Source organism: Triplophysa rosa, linkage group LG20, assembly GCF_024868665.1.
Source record: "Triplophysa rosa linkage group LG20, Trosa_1v2, whole genome shotgun sequence".
NCBI lineage: Eukaryota > Metazoa > Chordata > Actinopteri > Cypriniformes > Nemacheilidae > Triplophysa > Triplophysa rosa.
In genome coordinates this window covers 12,319,155-12,339,146 of record NC_079909.1, presented here as the reverse complement: position 1 = coordinate 12,339,146, position 19,992 = coordinate 12,319,155, and the positions used below count along the sequence as shown (strand labels likewise).

Sequence of the window (19,992 nt, the reverse complement as noted above, 5' to 3'; positions counted from 1 at the left end):
AAATGAGTGCCATTGGTGGGCTGTCTGCCTGGGGGTGGGCTATGAGAGATTACAGGTTTGTTTCTCCCTCGTTCTTTAATTAATCGTAAAAAACGACAGCTGTGATGCAGCCACCCGCAGTTCTGCTGTACCCATCAGCATAATCGACCCCCATCCATCTCTACATCCTTCTCTCTCCCTGCTTTCATTTTCTAACCCGTAATGATTGACAGCGCAGAGCGGGTCATGTGACATTGAAATGCCCAGGGATTTTCAGCGAGCATGCTCAGTAGTGTCCCTCCTCCCCTCCCGTCTCTGTTTCTCCAGATCGTTGTCACTCCCTCCTTTATCCATCCTTTACAGAAAAGGGGATGCTGTTATTGTACAGCATCTTACTGTGGTTGTCTGCACCAGCTAGTGTTGTTGCTGTTATCAGTAGGGTTGTCTCTAAAAGGAAATCTATTACTTTTCTTTGTTTTGCAACCATCAGTTGGGTCATTATTTTGTATAGGTGATATTATTATTATTTTGTATAGGTGATATTATTATTTTATCAATGTTATTGTTTTGTGGACATATCAAGCATATCCAAATCGTCAGCTCTCAAGAAGCAAGGAGCTTGTAGCAGGTAAGTGTTGATTATTTTTTGTTTATATGGTCGTTTTTGTGTTATTTGGCTGTCGGTGTAATGCTTGTTTACCAAACGTCACACGTTTCGCATGTTCGCACATTTATGTTTAATTCATAGAAGCTGGGTAAGTTTTAAGTTAGTATATTATAACTGTAGCAGAACCATTTATTTTGGGCACACAGGCTTAGATAGTACATCCTGTCCAGCGTGCTGAATGTTTTGATCTGGTTGGTCCCCATTGGACCTGCATCATTTCTTGGGTGTTGCCCGTGGTTACAGATGCTGGGGTCTCAGCAGATGGGCTTCGTTTCTCTCTGTCCCCCCAGAGTGCTGCCACCTGTCTATCTTTTATCCTCTGTCTGTACATCTCTGTGTGTGTGTGTGTGTGTGTGTGTGTGTGTGTGTGTGTGTGTGTGTGTGTGTGTGTGTGTGTGTGTGTGTGTGTGTGTCTCTACTCTTCTCTGAATGCTGGGTTTGTTTGAATCGAGCAGAGCTGTGTTGTGCTGTCCAGCATGCAGAGTAACCCAAGGCAGCATTGAGCAAATCTGAACATGTCAGCTTTGCCAAGCCAGAACTATTTGGATGGACCACACTTAGATTTAAAAGATGCAGTTGACATCAGCAGGCATCCTGATTAGCTTTGGTTGTGTAAAAGATTATCCTGATGCAGGTGTGTGATCTTGACTTCAGATGTCTTGTGAGGTATTAAAATATAAAGCTGTGTCACTTAATGCAATGTTATGTTGGGGATGTTCATTCTGGTTTAGTCAGAATAAGTTGTTGGGTTAGTTGGGTTATGATGTGTGCAAAAGCCATGAATGCAGTGCTTTCCCCCCCAAAAAAAGAGACGCATCTGTTTTGGAAGCACACTAACTCTCTGTCCCTGACACCACATGCTGCAGAGATATGTTTGTGTTGCCACTCTCTCTCCCTCTCTTCTGTTTATCTGCCACGTGATTGGTTTGTGCAAAGGAAATGCAATTTCGTTCTTTGTTTCTCATTGGCCCGAGCGTGCAGAATTCATTCGATGGCTGTTAAATAATAACACTGGATGTAGTTTGTAGTTTGCAAAGCTTGAAAGGTAAAAAAAGTGGAAAGTTAATGGCAAGTTTGCATGTTTATCAGGGAAGACAGTTTCTGGATTCAGAGACAAAATGACAAATTGTGAGAAAGTGGTTGCCTTGGCACATTTGCTTCTCTCTCTCACTTCACAATCTCAATTTCTTGCAACGGCCTTGCTCTCTGATGAAGCGCTGATACTGTGAGCACCCAAGGCGAATACTGAGTAGTGATGGAATGCAGTGCTTCTATAGCAGGCTGAGGATTCCTCTGTACATCCAAGTACTGCATATTAATTATAAAACAGTCATTTTAAAGGAATAGTTCAGCCAAAAACGAAAATCATTTATGTACCCTCATCTCATTCCATTCCAAAATGACGAATGCAGAAAATAAGATGTTGGTAACACTTTACAGTAGGGTTGTGTTTGTTAACATTAGTCAATGCATTAGCTAACATATAGTTCTACAGTATTTATTAATCTTAGTTCATGTTGGTTTTAGCATTTACTAATACATTTTATTATGTAGTCAATGGGGGCCAAGAACTGTTTGGTTACAAGCATTCTTCCAAATATCTTTCTCTGTGTTCATCAGAACAAAGAAATTTATACGGATTTGGAACAACTCGAGGATGAGTAAATGATGACAGAATTTTCTTTTTTTGGGTGAACTGTCCCTTTAACTGCTCTATTACATCCCACAAAATAGTGATGCACACCCTGCTTTTTACCTTATCTGAGCTAGTTTGGGGGTAAAAATTCAAATTTAGGTAAATGTGTTAAACAGAACTGCGTGTACTTTCCTCTGATCTGTAGCTGAAAATACTCTCAAATCAGTCAAAATGTTTAATAAATGAAAACAAGGGGGCGGTGAATGTGTAGAATCGCGGATGATAGACTTTCAATTTCCGCAGAAGTCTGTTGAGTTCTGCGGGCACAGATTCTGTGTGGGCCTGTCCATGAGTCATTGTAATGATCAGAATTAATCTTGTGAATTGCAAAAGCTAGACTGTTGGAGGAGTGGTCATGGCACATATTCAGCTCACTCTCTAAATTGGTCCACGGCTACTACTTTTTCAACTTAAGAACAACAATGGGTGCGTCAGATGGATCTTACAGAAAAGAGATTGTTAGCTATGTTGTTTTACAGTTGCATCACTGTGACAAATCGCAGGCTTGTCACGTGCAAAACACTGACCTACAATATACAAACATATCACAAGTATTGTAACAAGACCAACTAGTACCATGTCCCTCCCTGCAGACTTGAATGCATTTATGTTGATTCAATCTTTATAGAGGTGTTACCTTTCAGCACATGCTTAAGAGAATGTAATTAAGCGTGGAAAAATGCACAGCGCTCAGCTAGACATCCTCTATCAGTGTACTTCAGTGTGGATTAATGTGAGCCAGACAGAGAAAGAGGGGGTGTAGGAGGTTGGCCCGTGTGCTGAAAAAAGACAGAGATTAAAGAGTTAATCTGCTCGCTCATCACCTTTTTTTGTGGGTTATCCTCTCCCAAAGGGTTTGGTATAGGTAACCCACTAAATATACAGTCAGTGCAAAATTTGGACGCTTAAAAAATGACACCAAGTCACATTTATAGAAAAGAAAAGGAAGCGTAAGATGGTTTTTAGCCCAAAAAGGTTTTTTTAATAATAGAAAACAACACATCATTATTTAATAATATTTTATTTTTAAGATCTCTGATTAATAAAATTACAATTTAAAAAAAATATTTTCATTTTTTAAATGATCATTTTTAATAATAAAAAATGATTGCTTTTAAGCTTGCTAAAGATTTTACTGAATCAAATGTTAATATCTTTTGTCATATTGCTTCGCCAATGTAAGAAAATACAAATATTTGTAGGATTTTTTAATATTATATTATATTAGTTTTATTATATTAAGAAAGGATTTATGTAATTTGTTTTACTGTGCAGATGACAATTTACATGTTTAAAATTTTATCATCAATGCAAAAAAAATCTATTTATGTTTATTTTTGGGGCCGGCATTATGTCTGATAGAAAGCCGTGGCCACTGTCAGAGATAGGAAGGACAAAGGAACAGAGTCGGGGCGGGGGGGTTTAAACGAGGTATGAAGTGGAAGATTGAGAGATGACAGGTGGAGATTGTTAGGTTTCAGGTGCATTGTTTTCCACTGGGGCTCCATGATGTTCTTTCAGTACCCCGGAACCTGTTTACTCGACACCGGCCTATTTACTTGTTTATGGCTGCCTTGCATAGAAATAGGCACTTATACATATTTTATAAATAAAATGGATATCCGAGAGCCGCTGCACACAGAGAGACAGATTGCCTCTGTATTTTGCCCGTTTAGCAGGTGGGGGGGAGGGAGCAGGTGGCCTGCCAAAAGACGTGCCAAACTCGCCACACGTCGTGCTCGACTGGATCTTAACCCTTTTAACTCCCGTCGCTGTCTACTCCACACCAATAGGACGGTACTGCCCCATCGGTGGGTGTTAATCCCTGTTTGGATCATGGGGTGGTTTTTTCACTTGCCTTGCCTTGTCTGTTTTGGTGTCCTGGATTGTTTGGTTAATCATCTGACTAACCTCAACCAATCGGTCAGTTTCAGCGTATTCATCTTCTCTAAATGACCTCCAATGGTAGCAGTGAGGTTCACAGTGGTTCTGTGTATAGTTGCCTGACAATGATAGCACATTGACACAAATGTCCTGATGTTCACCTGCTGTGACAAGCTATTCTGCTGGAATGATTGAATTGTTCAACTGGAATTAAACTGTTCAGCACAAATGGTTTGGGACAAGCAGATAAAGAGTACGTCAGTCTACCAACAGCCTGGGAGATCTTACCATGCCATTGTACTCTGTCTGTACAAAATATTCTGTATATAACATAGTGTTGTCTGAATTCTTTTAATTCTTAGTCTTATGCCACCACCATCTTTGTTTTAATGACCTGTATGACTTTATTTCTTCCGCAGAACACAAAAGAAGATATTTTGAAGAAACTTGGTAACCGGCACACATTCACTTCTACTTTGTGCACACAAGAGAATGGGTGCCAGAAAAAAAAAAACATAAAAAAAAAAAAAATAATATAAAAAAAAAGAAAGAAAGTAACAAGATGGTGAGTAAATGATGACAGAATTGTCCTTTTTGGGGAAACTGTCACTTTAAGATATTGTACAATGCAGGAAATGTGTACATAAAGTTCATAGAACTTTAGAGTAAGAATAAGAAGTCTTAGCAGCCACATCTATTCTTACAATCATGGTGTTTACGTGCAGTTGTGATATTTAAGTAAGGTTTCCTCAAATCTCAGCTTTTATATGATAAATTGGACCAAAGGGTATTAAATTAACATAGATATACTGTAACTGTAAAAGAGTTAAATAAGCAGGTGGTAAAGAAAAGCTCAGATATAATAAGGCCTATTATCATAAATTGACGGTAATGTAATGCCAATCTTTATAGGACCCGTGGTCATTTTCAGCCTCTCGCCAAGCTGCAGTATCTATTGGATGTGAATCCAAGCCCTGCAGACAGTATTATCTCCTCCAGAGTTGTAATACAGAGCAAAAGAGCCACACAGGAAATAGACCCATTAGGATTTGAATGGCTTTACAAATCCTTATTCCAATGAGCAGCGTAGGACTAAACCAGACTCTAAGATGCCCTCCCCCATTCTCTCCAAGGACCGATTAAAAAGCTTTTTAACTCTTGATTCCGTCCTAGATGATGAGTGACACAATACATTATTTACCCACAATTTAGTTCGCTGCACATCCACAACATGTTGTAGCTTTATACGCACTTTCTCTGGATGTGTTCCACGACTCTAGAACGATCCCCCATCTTGCCATAAGACCAGCGGATTCTGTAACTGTCTTTAAGAATCGGCTAAAAACACATCTCTTCCGTCAACATCTCACCCATTAGTACAGTCTTCTACTTCTTTTCTACTTTCCTACCCGCCTCCAAAAAAAATAACAATAATAATAAAAATAAAAAATCTTAGCTTCGTATACTGTGACCGGATTTTACTGCACCTATGCATTGTTGTTCTTTTGTTGCACAAATTGCTTCTATTATTTTCCCCTACTTTGTACGTCGCATTGGATAAAAGCGTCTGCTAGATGACTAAATGTAAACGTAAAATCTCTTATCCATTTTGAAATCTCTTGAGTTCTTGATGGAAGTGATGCAGTACTTCCTTGTGTAGTGACCTCGAAGCATTAACGCAAACTTAATTGGACAGACTGACATTTGCAAGTACAGTGATGTGTTTAGGGAAAATCGGGTCACCCTTGAAGAGTCTTAGAAACCTCTGGTGCTTTCAGAATGACTGAATGAAGATGAAATGCTGATCTTGTCTGTGTTTTCATGCTTCTCAGATATACAGCGTCGTGCAAGCATTGTTATTTACTGCATTGTTCATTTGTGGTTTGATCTACATCAGTCTCTGTCATATGTTATCCCACCACCTATTGTTGCTGAGGCTTACTATTGGCTAATGTTCTGAATGTTCTAATCTGAGATCCAGGATATCCCAAAATCCAGACCGGGGGTGCCTAGCGAGATATGTACTGACCTGGTGTAACTGTTTGAGACTAGATTATCTCTGATTCAGAGATTGAAGCAAGCCTGTGTGGTTTGCTTTATCTTCAGTCATATCATCATATCACAATGCAGAACAAAAGCACTGTTCTTTTATTGTTCCACCTCTTTTGTCAGGTCATATTTTAGTGTTCTGATTTATAGAAGTAAGCTTCTACCATTGAAATGTGTGTAGAGGGAGTCTATTCTCACAGTTTAATCTTTCCTTGGAAATTTCCCCCTTAATTCAGCTTTGGTCTGTAGTGAAGATTAAGTGAACAGCGATGTTCAAATGATTTAAATACGCCATGAAATCAAACGTAGAGTTTAGAGTTTTTGTTTTTGGAGATTGAAACTGCTAGATGCCGCGGTCCCAGTGCTAAAACATGAACTGCACGCTGTAAATCATAAATCATATGTCTGTGTTTTGTTGGCAATCGGTGCGTACGTGCATAATGTAAACAACACGAAGGGATCATGTATTTTGTGCTCGTGCTGTAGTTCCGTCCCCCCTGCCTGCCTCCAGCAGTTCGTCTTTTTCCAGAAATAATCGCACAGCTGTATCTCTCTTTTATAAATGTGATCAAACTAAATACTCTTCGAAGATACGACGTGTGCAATACTACTGTATAGGTACTCAAGATAATATGAGATTGGCAGAAACCGCGTGTGTTATCCCATCTTTAAACAAAGTTTGTATAGGAAATGCAGAAATGCTTTAATTTTATAGTGTCTTCAATAGCAAAAGCATGTAGACGAGTGTTTGAACACTCAACTGGTCACAGGTGTGCACTTTAGCTCACACTATAAAAATGAAATCTTTTTGCGGATGAAACTGCACAGCAGGATCTTTCCCCAAACGTATTTGCGAAGCCCTGCAACCATAGAACACAAAACCTCCCAATGCTTTTTCACATCATTTAATCCTAATCCCTAAAATCTACACAGACATAAAGTCTGAAAAAAATTAGGACACCAAGAAAAGACTTGCAGCTCAAAGCTTCTATAGCGCCCCCAGAGTTCACTAAGATAACGTCTCTAGGCTATAAAACCTGACCAGCTGGTTTTGTGGATTGCGTGAACATTACACCTGTTGTGTCAACACCCATTTTTCACTAACACTCAAATTTAGGCTGTAGTAAATCTCATTTTTCTTCAAAATTTTCATTGTCTTTTACCCTTGAGTAAGTGGTGGTGTTATTTTTTCATTCATTCCAGTCAGCCCACACTCTCATGGACGGAGGGATTTCTATTGAATAAGAAGAGAGTCATAAGGCTCTGCTTATAATAGTCGGATCTCACTGAAGGTTCAGTTTATTGAGAAATTCATCCACACAAGAGTGCATTATGTGAAAATGTATGAGCCAAATCCCAATGTAGTTGGAAGAAATATTTTATGCTGGTATATGCATTTTGCTTTAATTGTTACTTGCTATTATTTGCTTTTTGTCAACTATGTTTTGTAAATTCTACCACAACATTTTTAACATGTAAAGGTGTGGCCTTCTCCTTTTCAAAAACTTAAGCCATGCCTCAAGACTCAAACACAATCGAGCGATAATATTCAGAAGCAAATGTTTTGCTCCACAGAGCTCCTTTTTCCATTCGCAAGCAAGGCATTACTGGTGTTTGAGTGTTTAGCATGTAGAACAGAAAAAAACAATTCTGAGAACATGGACGAAATAGGAAATAAGAGATGACATATCTGCACCATAACTTTCCGTGCTTTGAGGATCTTTAATCTGACAGGACATCAGTTAACTGATAATGTATTGACTCATCACACTGGCTCTGCTGATAACAAGCATCGTGTCTTAAGTATGGCCCACTGATTCTTTAAACTGTAGGATATTTAACCACTGGCTTCCTCATACTGGATATTCTGACTCGTAACAACAATACCTTTTAATAATGGACTTTATGAAGGCAAGGTATGTAACGTCCTGTTACTGGGGTGGGGTTTCATTTAATTATGTCATTTTTAGTAAAAGTAATATTCATTCGTACAGTTGGGGTGTGCCAGTTTAATGTTACAAAAGTACTTTTATTATACATAGTGCAATGTAATATACTGCTGTAGTAAATTTGTTTACACATTTCCTTAAAGTCATCATGAAATCAAACAGGAAAATTGAAAAAAAACGTGTGTTTTACACGGTGTTGCAGTGATTATAATATTTATCTGTGCTCACCATTTTGTTTTCAAATTAATTTGCACTTGTAATCTTTAATCAAAAACAGTAAGCTCCTCTCTCCCTCTCAACAACAACTCTTCACCACATGAGGTAAGCAACAAAAAAGAGGTAGGACTGTACTGACTGTCCAATGGCCGGGCATTTTTAGCCCTCCCCTCCATGCCCAATTTACAACAAACCAATCAAAAAGGAAGGGCAAAATAAAGCCCCGCCCTACATTTTTCTAATTTCAGAAGCTGTTTCACTCGGATATACGTCACGAAACGGAAAAGAAGTCAATCGCAACTTCCGTTTCATGGTGACTTTAAAGGTGTCATGAACTGGCCTTTTTTATTGTTTTATACTGTTGTATGAGGTCTACTTATGACGTTTGCGTGGTTTTACATTCAAAAACATCAAAATCAATAAGCAATAGGCTATTTTCTACCTGGGTTTTGAGGCCGGCTAGACAAACGCTCGGTTTTAATGGGCATAAAGTAAACGCCCACTGCTATGATTGGATAGCAGTTTGCGTAGTAAACTTAGTTGGAGCCTTCTGTGAATTTGGTTAGACACGTAACGTTAGGTTACACATTATCAGGACATATCAAGCGATCTCTAAAAAAGCAATAGTGACGCATAGTACAAATATGTTTTACTCACATAAGATTGCTGCGCCATTCCTGTCGGATCACAGCACTGCTTATTAATTTTAGTCTCTCCGCAAATCCAGCGTCGACCTGGGCCTTGTTCACAAAGGAATCCACGGTGAAAGGAAGCGAACAAACGCTCAATGTTTAACCCACGTGAGCTGGAACGTCTTTAAAAATAAACTTCAACCACGCATTCCTGCTGTCGGAATCCGAAGGAAGGTTATGCAGAGACTGTGTTATTCCACAACCAGGCACTGCACAATATTTTGCGATCTTTAACAGCATATTTATTGCTTGCTCGCTCTATCAGTGGGCGGGACTAGAGAAGTAGTCGTTGTTATTATTCTGTAGAGGCGGTGTTCAACCTATCTATGACATAGATAGGCCTGGCCTTCACTGGGCCTGGTGTCAATAACAGGTGTAATTTCAGTAACAAGGGCGTTTTCAGTTCTGACACTTACAGTAGGTTTGCTTGAATACGATTACCTCTTATATAACAAAGCTCGGGTTAAAATTGTGGTTTTAATTCATGACACCTTTAAGCTTCTGTGGTGCTACCAAATATTGCTCTGTTTATTTTAGCATCTCGATACAGCACTGTAGGCTTAACCAGCTTTATTTAGTACTTCAGTATTAATCATCAATACATGGGGATTTGATAATCAGATTATTCACCATGAAAATACAAGCAACATTGTTTCTTCCAAAGCAGTTTTAATCTGAAAGCTGTAACATTGGTTTATCCTGCCACGTGTCTCATTTACATCCTTTGCAAATTATAGTCATGTCCCCAAGCAGTCTCATTTGAAAAACAGCACTGCTAACTTAACAGCCTGTGTAGTATTTTAGGGGTGTGAAATATGACAGGCAGTCTGTGAGAATGATGTGGGTTTATGATGTCCTACTAGTCGAGCTGGAGCCGTTAATCCACCTTCCACAATAAATGAAGAGACAGGCTTTGATGTAACTGGATGAACTTTCATAATGTTGACTGAAAAGTAAGAGTTTGTGAGTGTCAGAACGCGGCACATCACAGCAGGTTTACTGTACAATCTGGTTACTGTAGATGGCACAGATGCTGTGGTTTGTGACTTCCTGTCACGATTATTATATTTAATTTGATTAGGTTGCAGTAATGTCTTATTGATAGGCACAATATGGAGTCATCAATGAGTCATTGGTAGAAGAGGAAATGTGTTGTGGAAATGATTTGAGATGTAATGCAAACAAAGCATTCTTTCTTTGTCCCCTCACGTGCACAGATGATAAAAATGGGTGGGGCAGAGGGAGGGGCCATCATTAGTGGGCAGCATGACAGCAGATACATAATTGTCTTGAATTGGAGCTCCCGCCCTTCCTCCACTCCACACACAAAGCCCCACGCTGAGATCGCCTCCTTTTGTTAAGCTTTCTCCTCTCGTGGCGTCCTCCTTGCCACGTGCCAAGTGTTTTCGTCATGGCAGATGTCTGACACAATCTGCTCTAATCTCCACTGTGCTTCCTTGTCGTGACTAGCATAAAGCATGCATGAAACCTGGTTTCAATGAGGTCTGGATGAAGAACGCACACGCCAGTAATAGCAGACGATGTATTTGCTTAATTTAATTAGAAAATAAAGACTATTGATTGAGCTAATGACGTGAATGAAAAAGTTAGGTTAATTAAAAAGGGACAGGCAGAGGACAAATCTTCAAACGGATCTTTTGGCGCTCGCAGCAACGACACAGTCAATGTGTGTTCGCTACGGTCCGTACTAATTGATTTAGAAACACTTTTTGATAAGGGTCAGTGTGGGGTTTAATCTTCAAAGAGCCCAAACAACACACTAACTAATTAGATCAGATGAAATCCCAACTTAAAATGTGCGAGCTTTCTTCATCCTCTGCACAAAAGTTGTCCGTCCAAACTGATGAAACTGTGAATGAAGGCAAGAAAAGGCTCGGATGATCTTGTACTTCCCACCTTGCGGTTTTAAGAGAGGTTTTCTGGTGCACGCTGAAAGACCTGCTGGGTTAACGCTGAATTGCGGTCATAGAGAAGGATGACCCATTGGTTGGTATCAGATTTGTGTGCTTAGGGTTGCAAAACTGTGTTCTTGTTCCCAGCCTCCTATCTGTGCTGTTTGACACCGTCCTTCTCTGTTCATCCTCACAGTGGGACTGTTATATAACAGTGGCTGCCGAACCAATGGTTGTTGTGAATGTGATTTCTAGCGCTGCACATGTTTTTTGCTCTTTGAGTTTGTTGCTGTTTTGCAGGTCGCCCTCTGGTTATCTTTCCCAGAGGGTTTTTGCTAGTTGATATCCAAAGCATAGACTAAGGATTGGTTTCTAAAGCATATACTGCAATATTGCTTGTACTGTTTCTGCAGTATGTGTGTACTGGACACAGTGTTCTGTATTCACAATTTATCTACAGACTTCTTTGGATGATGTAACCAACGCTGCTTCAACGGTGGTCAAGAAGAACTTCCTGTTTTAGTTCTTTATCACTACACCAAAAATACCCCAAAAAGTTTGAACAAAATGCAAGGAACTGAATATTTATAGCAATTTAAATGTTAAACAAATATCTTTAATAGTTATTTAAATATGTAAGATTAAAAAAAATGAATTAAAACTGAAAACTGGAGTGCTTCTGGAACAGTGTTTGCATCTTGAAAAGTGGTCTGTATGACCCACTACAAGGGTTGTCTCGATACCATAAACATGTCTTACGATATGATCTCCAAACAATGCATCAAAACAACCCCAGGCATGCACCTCTGTCTAGACGCCTTGTATTGCATATCCTCTTTATATCAAACACGCACAGGCACACTCGCAAGCACGCTTGCATCCATTGATTACCTCACATCTGTGTCGTAGCTAACAACCGAGGAACACCACAACAGACATCAATGGCTTAGATGTACATCAGATGCAAAATATAACACTTTCCATTCTCTCTTTTCCCAACTGGAGTTCCCCGACAAGAAAGAGATAATATAACGATAATATACCTTATCAAATATCACGGTACCAAGTAGTATTGCGATGCTGTGTCATGTTCATAATTAAAAAACAGACCAAAATTCCTTAAAACACAGATCTAAATGAAACATGTTGTATTTAGTGAACTGTATTATACTGCACACCACAATATTTGTAGTATAAACTGTAGTAATTGGATACGTTTTAGCCAATTCTGTAGTATATACTATACTATAATATTTACTGTGATAAGATTTAAAAACACTAGTGTCTAGTAATTTTTGCAACGTTTACTGTAGTAATACTAAAGAAAAATTTTTTAGCATTGGAAATAATTCAATAAATGTGCGACAAATTGCATTTATAGCAATGCTTACAAAGGAAAATGTAAGGCTTACTTTAAATGTGACTAAAACGGCCAGTGGGTGGCGTACATTTTTACGGCACTAAGATACTATCGTTTAAAAAACAGAGAGGCATCGCGGGAATTTTGAAGCATTAGCATCGCGATGCTGCCGTAGCACCAGTACACCGTGCAACCCTACATGCAGATGTATCCTATGATGGAATGTATCTTATGCTTGATCTGACCTTCCCTTTTTAGTGCAAAATATTTTTCAAATATCTTTTTAGTATATAGACTGTTTCAGTGGCAACAAAATAAAAACAACGTTATGTGGCCCAAACTTTACTTCCGGTAGACCTCTGCAAAGAATCAGGGTTGAGTAGGGTTGAGTAGTTTTTATTAAATGCAATACAGTTAATATTCAATAAAATATTAATATAAATGAATATTAGTTCAATATAAATAAATTGTTATATTATAACCAAACACAGACCAGAAGTTAACTTTGGGCCAGGCCAATGAAACTGTTTAGTGGAAAATTACCAAAAGCTAAAAATGGGAATTCTGCCACAAACTTGATTCCTGCAGCTCAACTAAAACCACTGAAGTCGTCACGGGTTTCATAAAACATAGCATTTGTAAATGGCTTTGGATTAAAGCAAATCTAAACGAAGTGACACGTGACGTGATGTTTCTTTGACTTTCCTTTATTATGAGTCAGGCTTAGAGATTAAGTCTTTTTCAATCAGCAACTTTCAGCAGTCCGCAGACTAATGAGGAATTACTAAAATGTTAGATAAACTTAAACTGTGATGTGTATTTTTGCATTACTGCTGTCCTAATTTGATGTGTGTTTTAGCTCTTTAATCGCTTCAGAAAAATCTGCCCTCACAGTCAAGTGCCATTCAGCTGTTCAAGCCTAGTTTCACGGGTACGTGTATCTATATGTTGCGTTGCATGGGAGGTGTACAGTATTTATATTGAGAGGATTCTGGACAATGGAGTTCTTGGGGAATGAGGGCACGTTCACTCCTCAGGGAGGAATGCCAGCACACAGTGTGGGAGAGGATGCAAAACACGAGTCATCCTTTCTTCTTCCGCTCTCGGCTGAGAGGGAAACGGCAAGTGTTTGCTAAGTATAGAACGGGAACCGCTGGAGCTTCATCCCATTGGGTGCAAGTGGCCTGTGGGGACAGAACGGGTCATGGGCTCAGTCAAATCTCTATAACTCGATTTAAGCTCGACTATGTGAATATGCAAGTTGGATGTAAACAGCAGAACTGTTTCAAGAGCTAATTTGCTTAATACACGAATCACTAGATCTTGTTCTTTGGTCTGCCCTCTAGATGTTACTGCCCTCATTTGGACAAATGTTTACTTCATCCATGGTATGTATGACTCAGTGAAAATACGTAGCTCTTGGCATGGCAAAAAAAAAAAAAATTAAAAGACCATTTCAAAATTTTCATTTAATCAGCATTTCTAGATGTATTGTGGCCATTCCAGTCCAGTGTCTGTTGAATTTCAACAAAATCAAACCTCAGGAGTGACAAAAGGTCATCCAACAGCAAGACAGAAAACTGTTAAAAATCAAGGTTATCACATAAAAAAATATTTTGAACTTTTCCTAAAAACACGTACACAAATATTACTGTTGTATTGCATAAAAGTGAATATGCACCCGTTTTCTTTGCAGCATTTGAGGTAGGGCTGTGCAATTAATCGAAAATTAATTGTAATCGTCAATTTTGGCTTCAACAATTACAAAAACAAAATAATCGAGGTAAAACGATTATTGTGCCACATTCCATTTTGCAAGGATCCTCTCTTTTCTCGTGGTATAAATCCACAGCGCACCCCCTTCTTTTACAATGGTTCAGCTGTGCTATTTCTTTACATTTATTTTTCAATTGAATTCACAGTTTACAAGCAAAGTTATTTATTTTCTATGTTGTTTTAAAAGTTAATGAGTATGTTAAATAATCGGGATCTCAATATTGGCCAAAATAATCGTGATTATGTTTTTTGTCATAATCGAGCAGCCCTAATTTGAGGTCTGTATCCAGTTTTCATTTTCTGCAAATAATGCAAATAGAAAAATATTTTTATTTGAAATTTGGGAGAAATATTGTTAGTATTATACAGAATGAAGTAAATTCAGAAAAACCGAATATAATTTTGAAATGGTCTCGTTTTTTTGGGCTGTAGGCTATATATTTGATTTAAGAGCACACTTTACAATAAGTTTGCATTTGTTACATTAAAGCATTGGCTAACATAAATTAACAATGAACAATACTGTATTTATTATTCTATGTTTTGTGCTAATTTGATCATTTACTAGCGTATTTTAAAACCTCAAGTTGTATCTTTTAACATTAGTTAAAGGTTCACCAAAGAATGAAAATCCTGTCATCATTTACTCACCCTCATGTTGTTCCAAACCTGTATAAATTTCTTTGTTCTGCAGAACACAAAGGAAGATATTTGAAAGAATGTCAGTAACCAAATAGATTTCATCCCCCATTTACTGCCATAGTAGGGGAAATAAACACTATGGGAGTCAATGGGGGATGAGATCTATTTTTGGGTAAACTATCCCTTTAATGCACAATGAACTATCAAGGATTTCAATTCTAAAATATCTGCCACCCAAATGTCTTCCACTATAAGCTGAAAGTCAGCAGTGATATATCTGTACTGACTACTGGTCATGTTGCCCAAAACATGTATTCTTTCAATCCTTTTAATGTCAGTATTTTCCACTCACTTGTCCTTGACTTGGCCCTTGTTTTAGCTCCCAGCAGAAGGCATGTCACTGCAGTCTGTAACTGGGCTACTGATGGTCAACATTATTAGCATGCAGTTAGCACACAACGTGCAGCCCATGTCCTTCTCCCATATAAAATCATGTTTGTCAGGCCCTGAATGGTCTCTGCTCATCTGTCCTGATTTACCACAGCTTTACTCTAAGGCCATGGGAACAGAGCATGTACTCAGAGCCATTAGAGTCAATGGATTCCTTATATGGACATATTTCCAGTATAATGGCACCGCTTCCATATTTTTCTGACAAAACCACCATCTCTGACATTTAATGGTTAAAGGAGAAAGATTTCTCTTTTTTGCAGACAAAAGTAATAGTGTTTACTTCAACAGAATTTAGAGTTGTTTCTTTGTTTCTTGTCGAGTGTTACAGTGGAGCCCTGTTTCCTGATGCAATGGTTTTGTTATCATGGAGATGTCACACTGTGACATGTTGATTTTGAGTTGAGTAAATAGTAGATCTCTGTCTTAGTAGATTTACTGGAATCTTTAGAATCTTTGAGAAGGAGACAGATCTTAGAATTCTTTGTTTTCTGTCATAGTGTGAGGTTTGTCGACTATGTGTCTTTCTCAGGTCAAGACGGAAAGCTTGATCGATAACTTTAGAATATTGCCATGTTGCAATGTTGATCATAGACATGTACAGCATGTCCCCTGCATGACCTTGTTAATGATTTGTGTGGGCAATCCAAAGGGTCAGTTTGCTCAACACGTCTCTGGATCAGTGCCTGTCTGCCCACTTTATATACTGTCAAACATAAGACTCTCGCTCTCTCCCTCTAAAAAAGAAGTGGTTTTGTTTATGTTCTGCACCGTTGAAAAGGTGCTATACGTCAACACTCTGTGGTATGGTTGACCTGGTCACATGATTTTAGAGAAAATGGTCTTTTTGTGGTCTGCTAAAACCAGGTAAGACCAGTTTGAAAGAAACTGAGAAGGAGAAAGAAAGAGCTAGGATAAGCAACTGGGGAAACACACAACCTCCGCAGATCTGTGAAGATCCAGTAACAATAGACTTGGTTCACATGAACAAAGAAGTTGTCATGGTATTTTCCCCTCATTCTCTCTGGAGCAGAACACACCGGTTTAGTTACAAAGCAGATTATACCCTACGCGGTTGTGCTGCATAGGTGAAAACCTGGTTTGTTTTAACCGATAGTCGGACCATTTTTTACACTTTTACTGGAAGAGACGGGATTACATATTAAAAGTGTTTTCACAGTCCCAACAGGCCTGCTGTGGCTCTGCATGGATGTCCGACCATTAGAACGGCTGTCATCCTACTGCAAACACGATTCTACGGTAGTGGGTCTGAAAACACTTAACCTCTAACCTTGAGAAAAAGCGTAGCTCTAAACACAAGTGTAAGTGTGGAAACGTCCTGGAAGTCTTGGTTTAGCCTGTGGGTGTGTGTATTTAGAAGGAAATATAACAGCTCGGAGGCTTTGGAGTGCTCCCATAATTACTCACAGATGTATGTGCTAATTTTTTGGAGGATCTATTGACATAAATGCAATGTAATATACATAACTTTGTCTTCAGAGGTGTATAAAGACCTTACATAATGAAACGTTATGTTTTTATTACATTAGCATGAGCTATTCTATATTTACATACACCGCGGGTCCCCTTGCATGGAATTCACCATGTTGTTCTACAGTAGCCCAAAACGGACAAACTGCTCTGCAGAGCGTGTTTCGTAAATACGTTATCTCCTTGGATGTGACATCTCAGTCCTGTGTCAGACACCGTTGTGCTTCGAATGGGAGGGGTGAGCGGGTGCCGTTGGTTGCAATTTACAACCTCACCACTAGATACCGCTAAATTTCATACACTGGACCGGTAAGGTATAATATTATTGGTTATAAGAATAACAATTTTAAATGCTAAGCCTTTTCTATTTTAAATAGCTTCCCATTTTTAGTTTTGCATATAGAGATTTGGATTGTCTGGTATGGTGCATTAATGTCATCAAAATATGTTTGTATACCCAGCACATCTTTGTGTGCCTGCACGGGCATGCACGTGAGAGACGATGACCAAACAAAGAAAGGAGGACAGATTTATCGCTACTCATATCTCACATCTTTCATGGCTCTCTGGGGACCACTGTCTTTACTACGACTATTAGCCCTGCCCAAATGCTCAGTCAAGCTCTCTCTTATGGCTGGCCACGGTGCACCTGACCTCAGTCCTTTCCTTTTATTAAAAATATGTTTCCATGGCTTCCTTTCTTTAAAGGAGCCATGGTTTTGCCATGAAGAAAATGAACAGCATCTTGATGTTTAAAAAAGGAAGATTACCGATTTTACCGATCCACATCCCTGTGGATGTACTCTCCTATTTATTTTCTCTATTGAATCTGGATTGGAGTGGGAAAATGCTTTTATTACGTTCCACCCTCCTTCAGAACCAGGAAGGGATTTACCCGGAGGTTCATGAGTGGAGGAACGAGGGGGAAATGATCGTCTAAGGGCCACCGGTGGTTTCAAGTTTCACCTTCTTTTACCCAGGAGCTTTTGAGCTTCGCTCACTCACTCACTCACTCTCTCTCTCTTGCTTCCTTTCTCTCCCCCTCTGCCAGCCACCCCCCTTCCAACCACACCACGCTTCAGGAGCTCAGTTAGGAGAAGAGGAGAGGGAAGCAGAGAAGGAAACGCATCGCGACGACCGAGAAGAGGAGATTCACAGAAACCAAAACTCCCTGAAGGTAGGAGATCCTCTTTCTTGTCGGGGAACTCCAGTTGGGAAAAGAGAGAATGGAAAGTGTTATTTTTTGCATCTGATGTACATCTAAGCCATTGATGTCTGTTGTGGTGTTCCTCGGTTGTTAGCTACGACACAGATGTGAGGTAATCAATGGATGCAAGCGTGCTTGCGAGTGTGCCTGTGCGTGTTTGATATAAAGAGGATATGCAATACAAGGCGTCTAGACAGAGGTGCATGCTTGGGGTTGTTTTGATGCATTGTTTGGAGATCAGAAGCTATTTTAAAGATATAGTTTACAAATCTAGGGTAAATATGAAAGGAATGGAGTTATTAGGCAACAATTCTTGATCTTGCTGATCAAAGGCAAAGACGTCTTCTGGCATTAAAGCGATAGTGCACCCAAAAATGAAAATTCTGTCATTGTTTAGTCACACTCTTTTGAGAAGAAATAATAAAAAGAAATATCTTCTTTTGTGTTCTGCAGAAGAAAGAAAATCATACAGGTATGAAATGACAAGAGGGTGAGTAAACGGTGACCGAATTTGAATTTTTGGGTGAACTATCACTTTGATGCTGGTTCTACGACTGATCTAAAAGAACATAGAAAGCTAGATTTACTGACTCATAAATGGTGATTCATCTTCAGGTGAGCTTAAAGGCAGCAAAAACAGATCATGTGTAGGAAAAATATAGGCTCACTTTAGAACAGGCTGGGACAGATGTTGTGCTACGTCATAGCGATGGCCAGGTGTACAGTCAGTGTTTAACAGGAATGTGTCTTTACATCCTTAAACTGAGAAAAAACAATAATTATACACATGGAGCCGAGGTTGCGTGGCATTTCTGGTCGTTGCTTCACAGTCGTCTTCTACGTATAATTTACGTTTTTCTAATGATGACAGAGCACCTGGTTTGTGAGTCTGGTATCTGTCAAAATCTTGAAAATATACATTTTGTGTTGTGTTGTTGTAGGCTGTCGATATACATCCTTCCATTCTGGGTTTAAACCTTTGATTAGCATAAGCCACGAGGCAGCTAAAGCATTTAAATGGGAGGCCATAAACTCCCTAGCTTAATTTTAGTGAGCTGACGGAGGAGCTTAGTGGTGGAGTTGTGGTTCTGCTGCGAATTTAAGACGTGCTCATTTTTATTCTACTGTGTATTTGGATTTTAGGGGGAAAGGCAGAGATGCTAATTTGTGATGGGAAAGATGCCATCATTCAGGCAAACTTTATATGACATCACATTCAAACCACCTACCCACAATGCATTGCTAGCATACGTTTGGTTGTAATGACCAACTTTTCAAACATGTGTACAACATAGCAAGTTTATATATGATCCTTTTGTCACTGTTACTATGGCATGAAAGGGTAAAGTCAGTTGGCGTTAAGCCGGTTTGGCAGTCGTCACATGGCTGCTCTCTGGAGTGGGCTGCCGTCCCTTGACGTGACTAGCACAGGGTGAATAGTCGCCTCGGTGTCTGGATGGTCAGACTCGGCACTGCCTGACGGATCGAGAGAGGTGAACAAAAAGCTTGAGGATGACAGACAGGAGAGGAGAAGAATACCCACAATGCCCCGCTTGTGTCCTATGTCTGAGGAGCTTTTTAGCATCTCAGGGTGGGAGTTTGATGTTTATCTGGAATTTGTGTAGATAAAGGCTGGTTTAAACACACCTCTTTCTAAAATACTCTTGCAAGAGACCGCAATATAGCAAGCCTCTTTGAAGACGGTTTCCAATGATAGTTTTAACCAGCTTAAAAAATGATTTATTAGGGTTTTTTTCTTGTTTTCACTAAAAATGTCTGAAAATGTTTCAATCAAGATACATAGAAGCAAAATGACTTGATGTTTAGTCTTGTTTTCTCAAACAAATATCAAAATTAAGTCAGTTTATGCTTAAAACTAGCCAAAATATCTGCCATGGGGTAAGACAAATCAACATAATTCTAGTTTCAATTTTAATCATTTTTTTTACCCCATGGCATTTTGCTTGTTTTTGGCATAAATTCACTTAATTTTGAGTTTTTTCTTTAAGTAAATATTATCT

The 19,992-nt window shown here is 39.1% G+C and overlaps 1 protein-coding gene across 2 annotated transcripts in view; it reads left to right on the top strand.

Moving 5' to 3' along the window:
* The first annotated feature begins 351 nt into the window (after nucleotides 1–351).
* plekha6 (pleckstrin homology domain containing, family A member 6) overlaps nucleotides 352–19,992 on the top strand; it is an 85,421-nt gene continuing 65,780 nt past the window's right edge. The window contains exons 1-2 of one of the 2 annotated variants that reach the window (XM_057361395.1): nucleotides 352–607; nucleotides 17,816–17,941. The gene's annotated coding sequence lies outside the window, so the exon portion shown is untranslated. The remainder of the gene's footprint in view (nucleotides 608–17,815; nucleotides 17,942–19,992) is intronic. The other variant, XM_057361396.1, reaches the window with a different exon arrangement.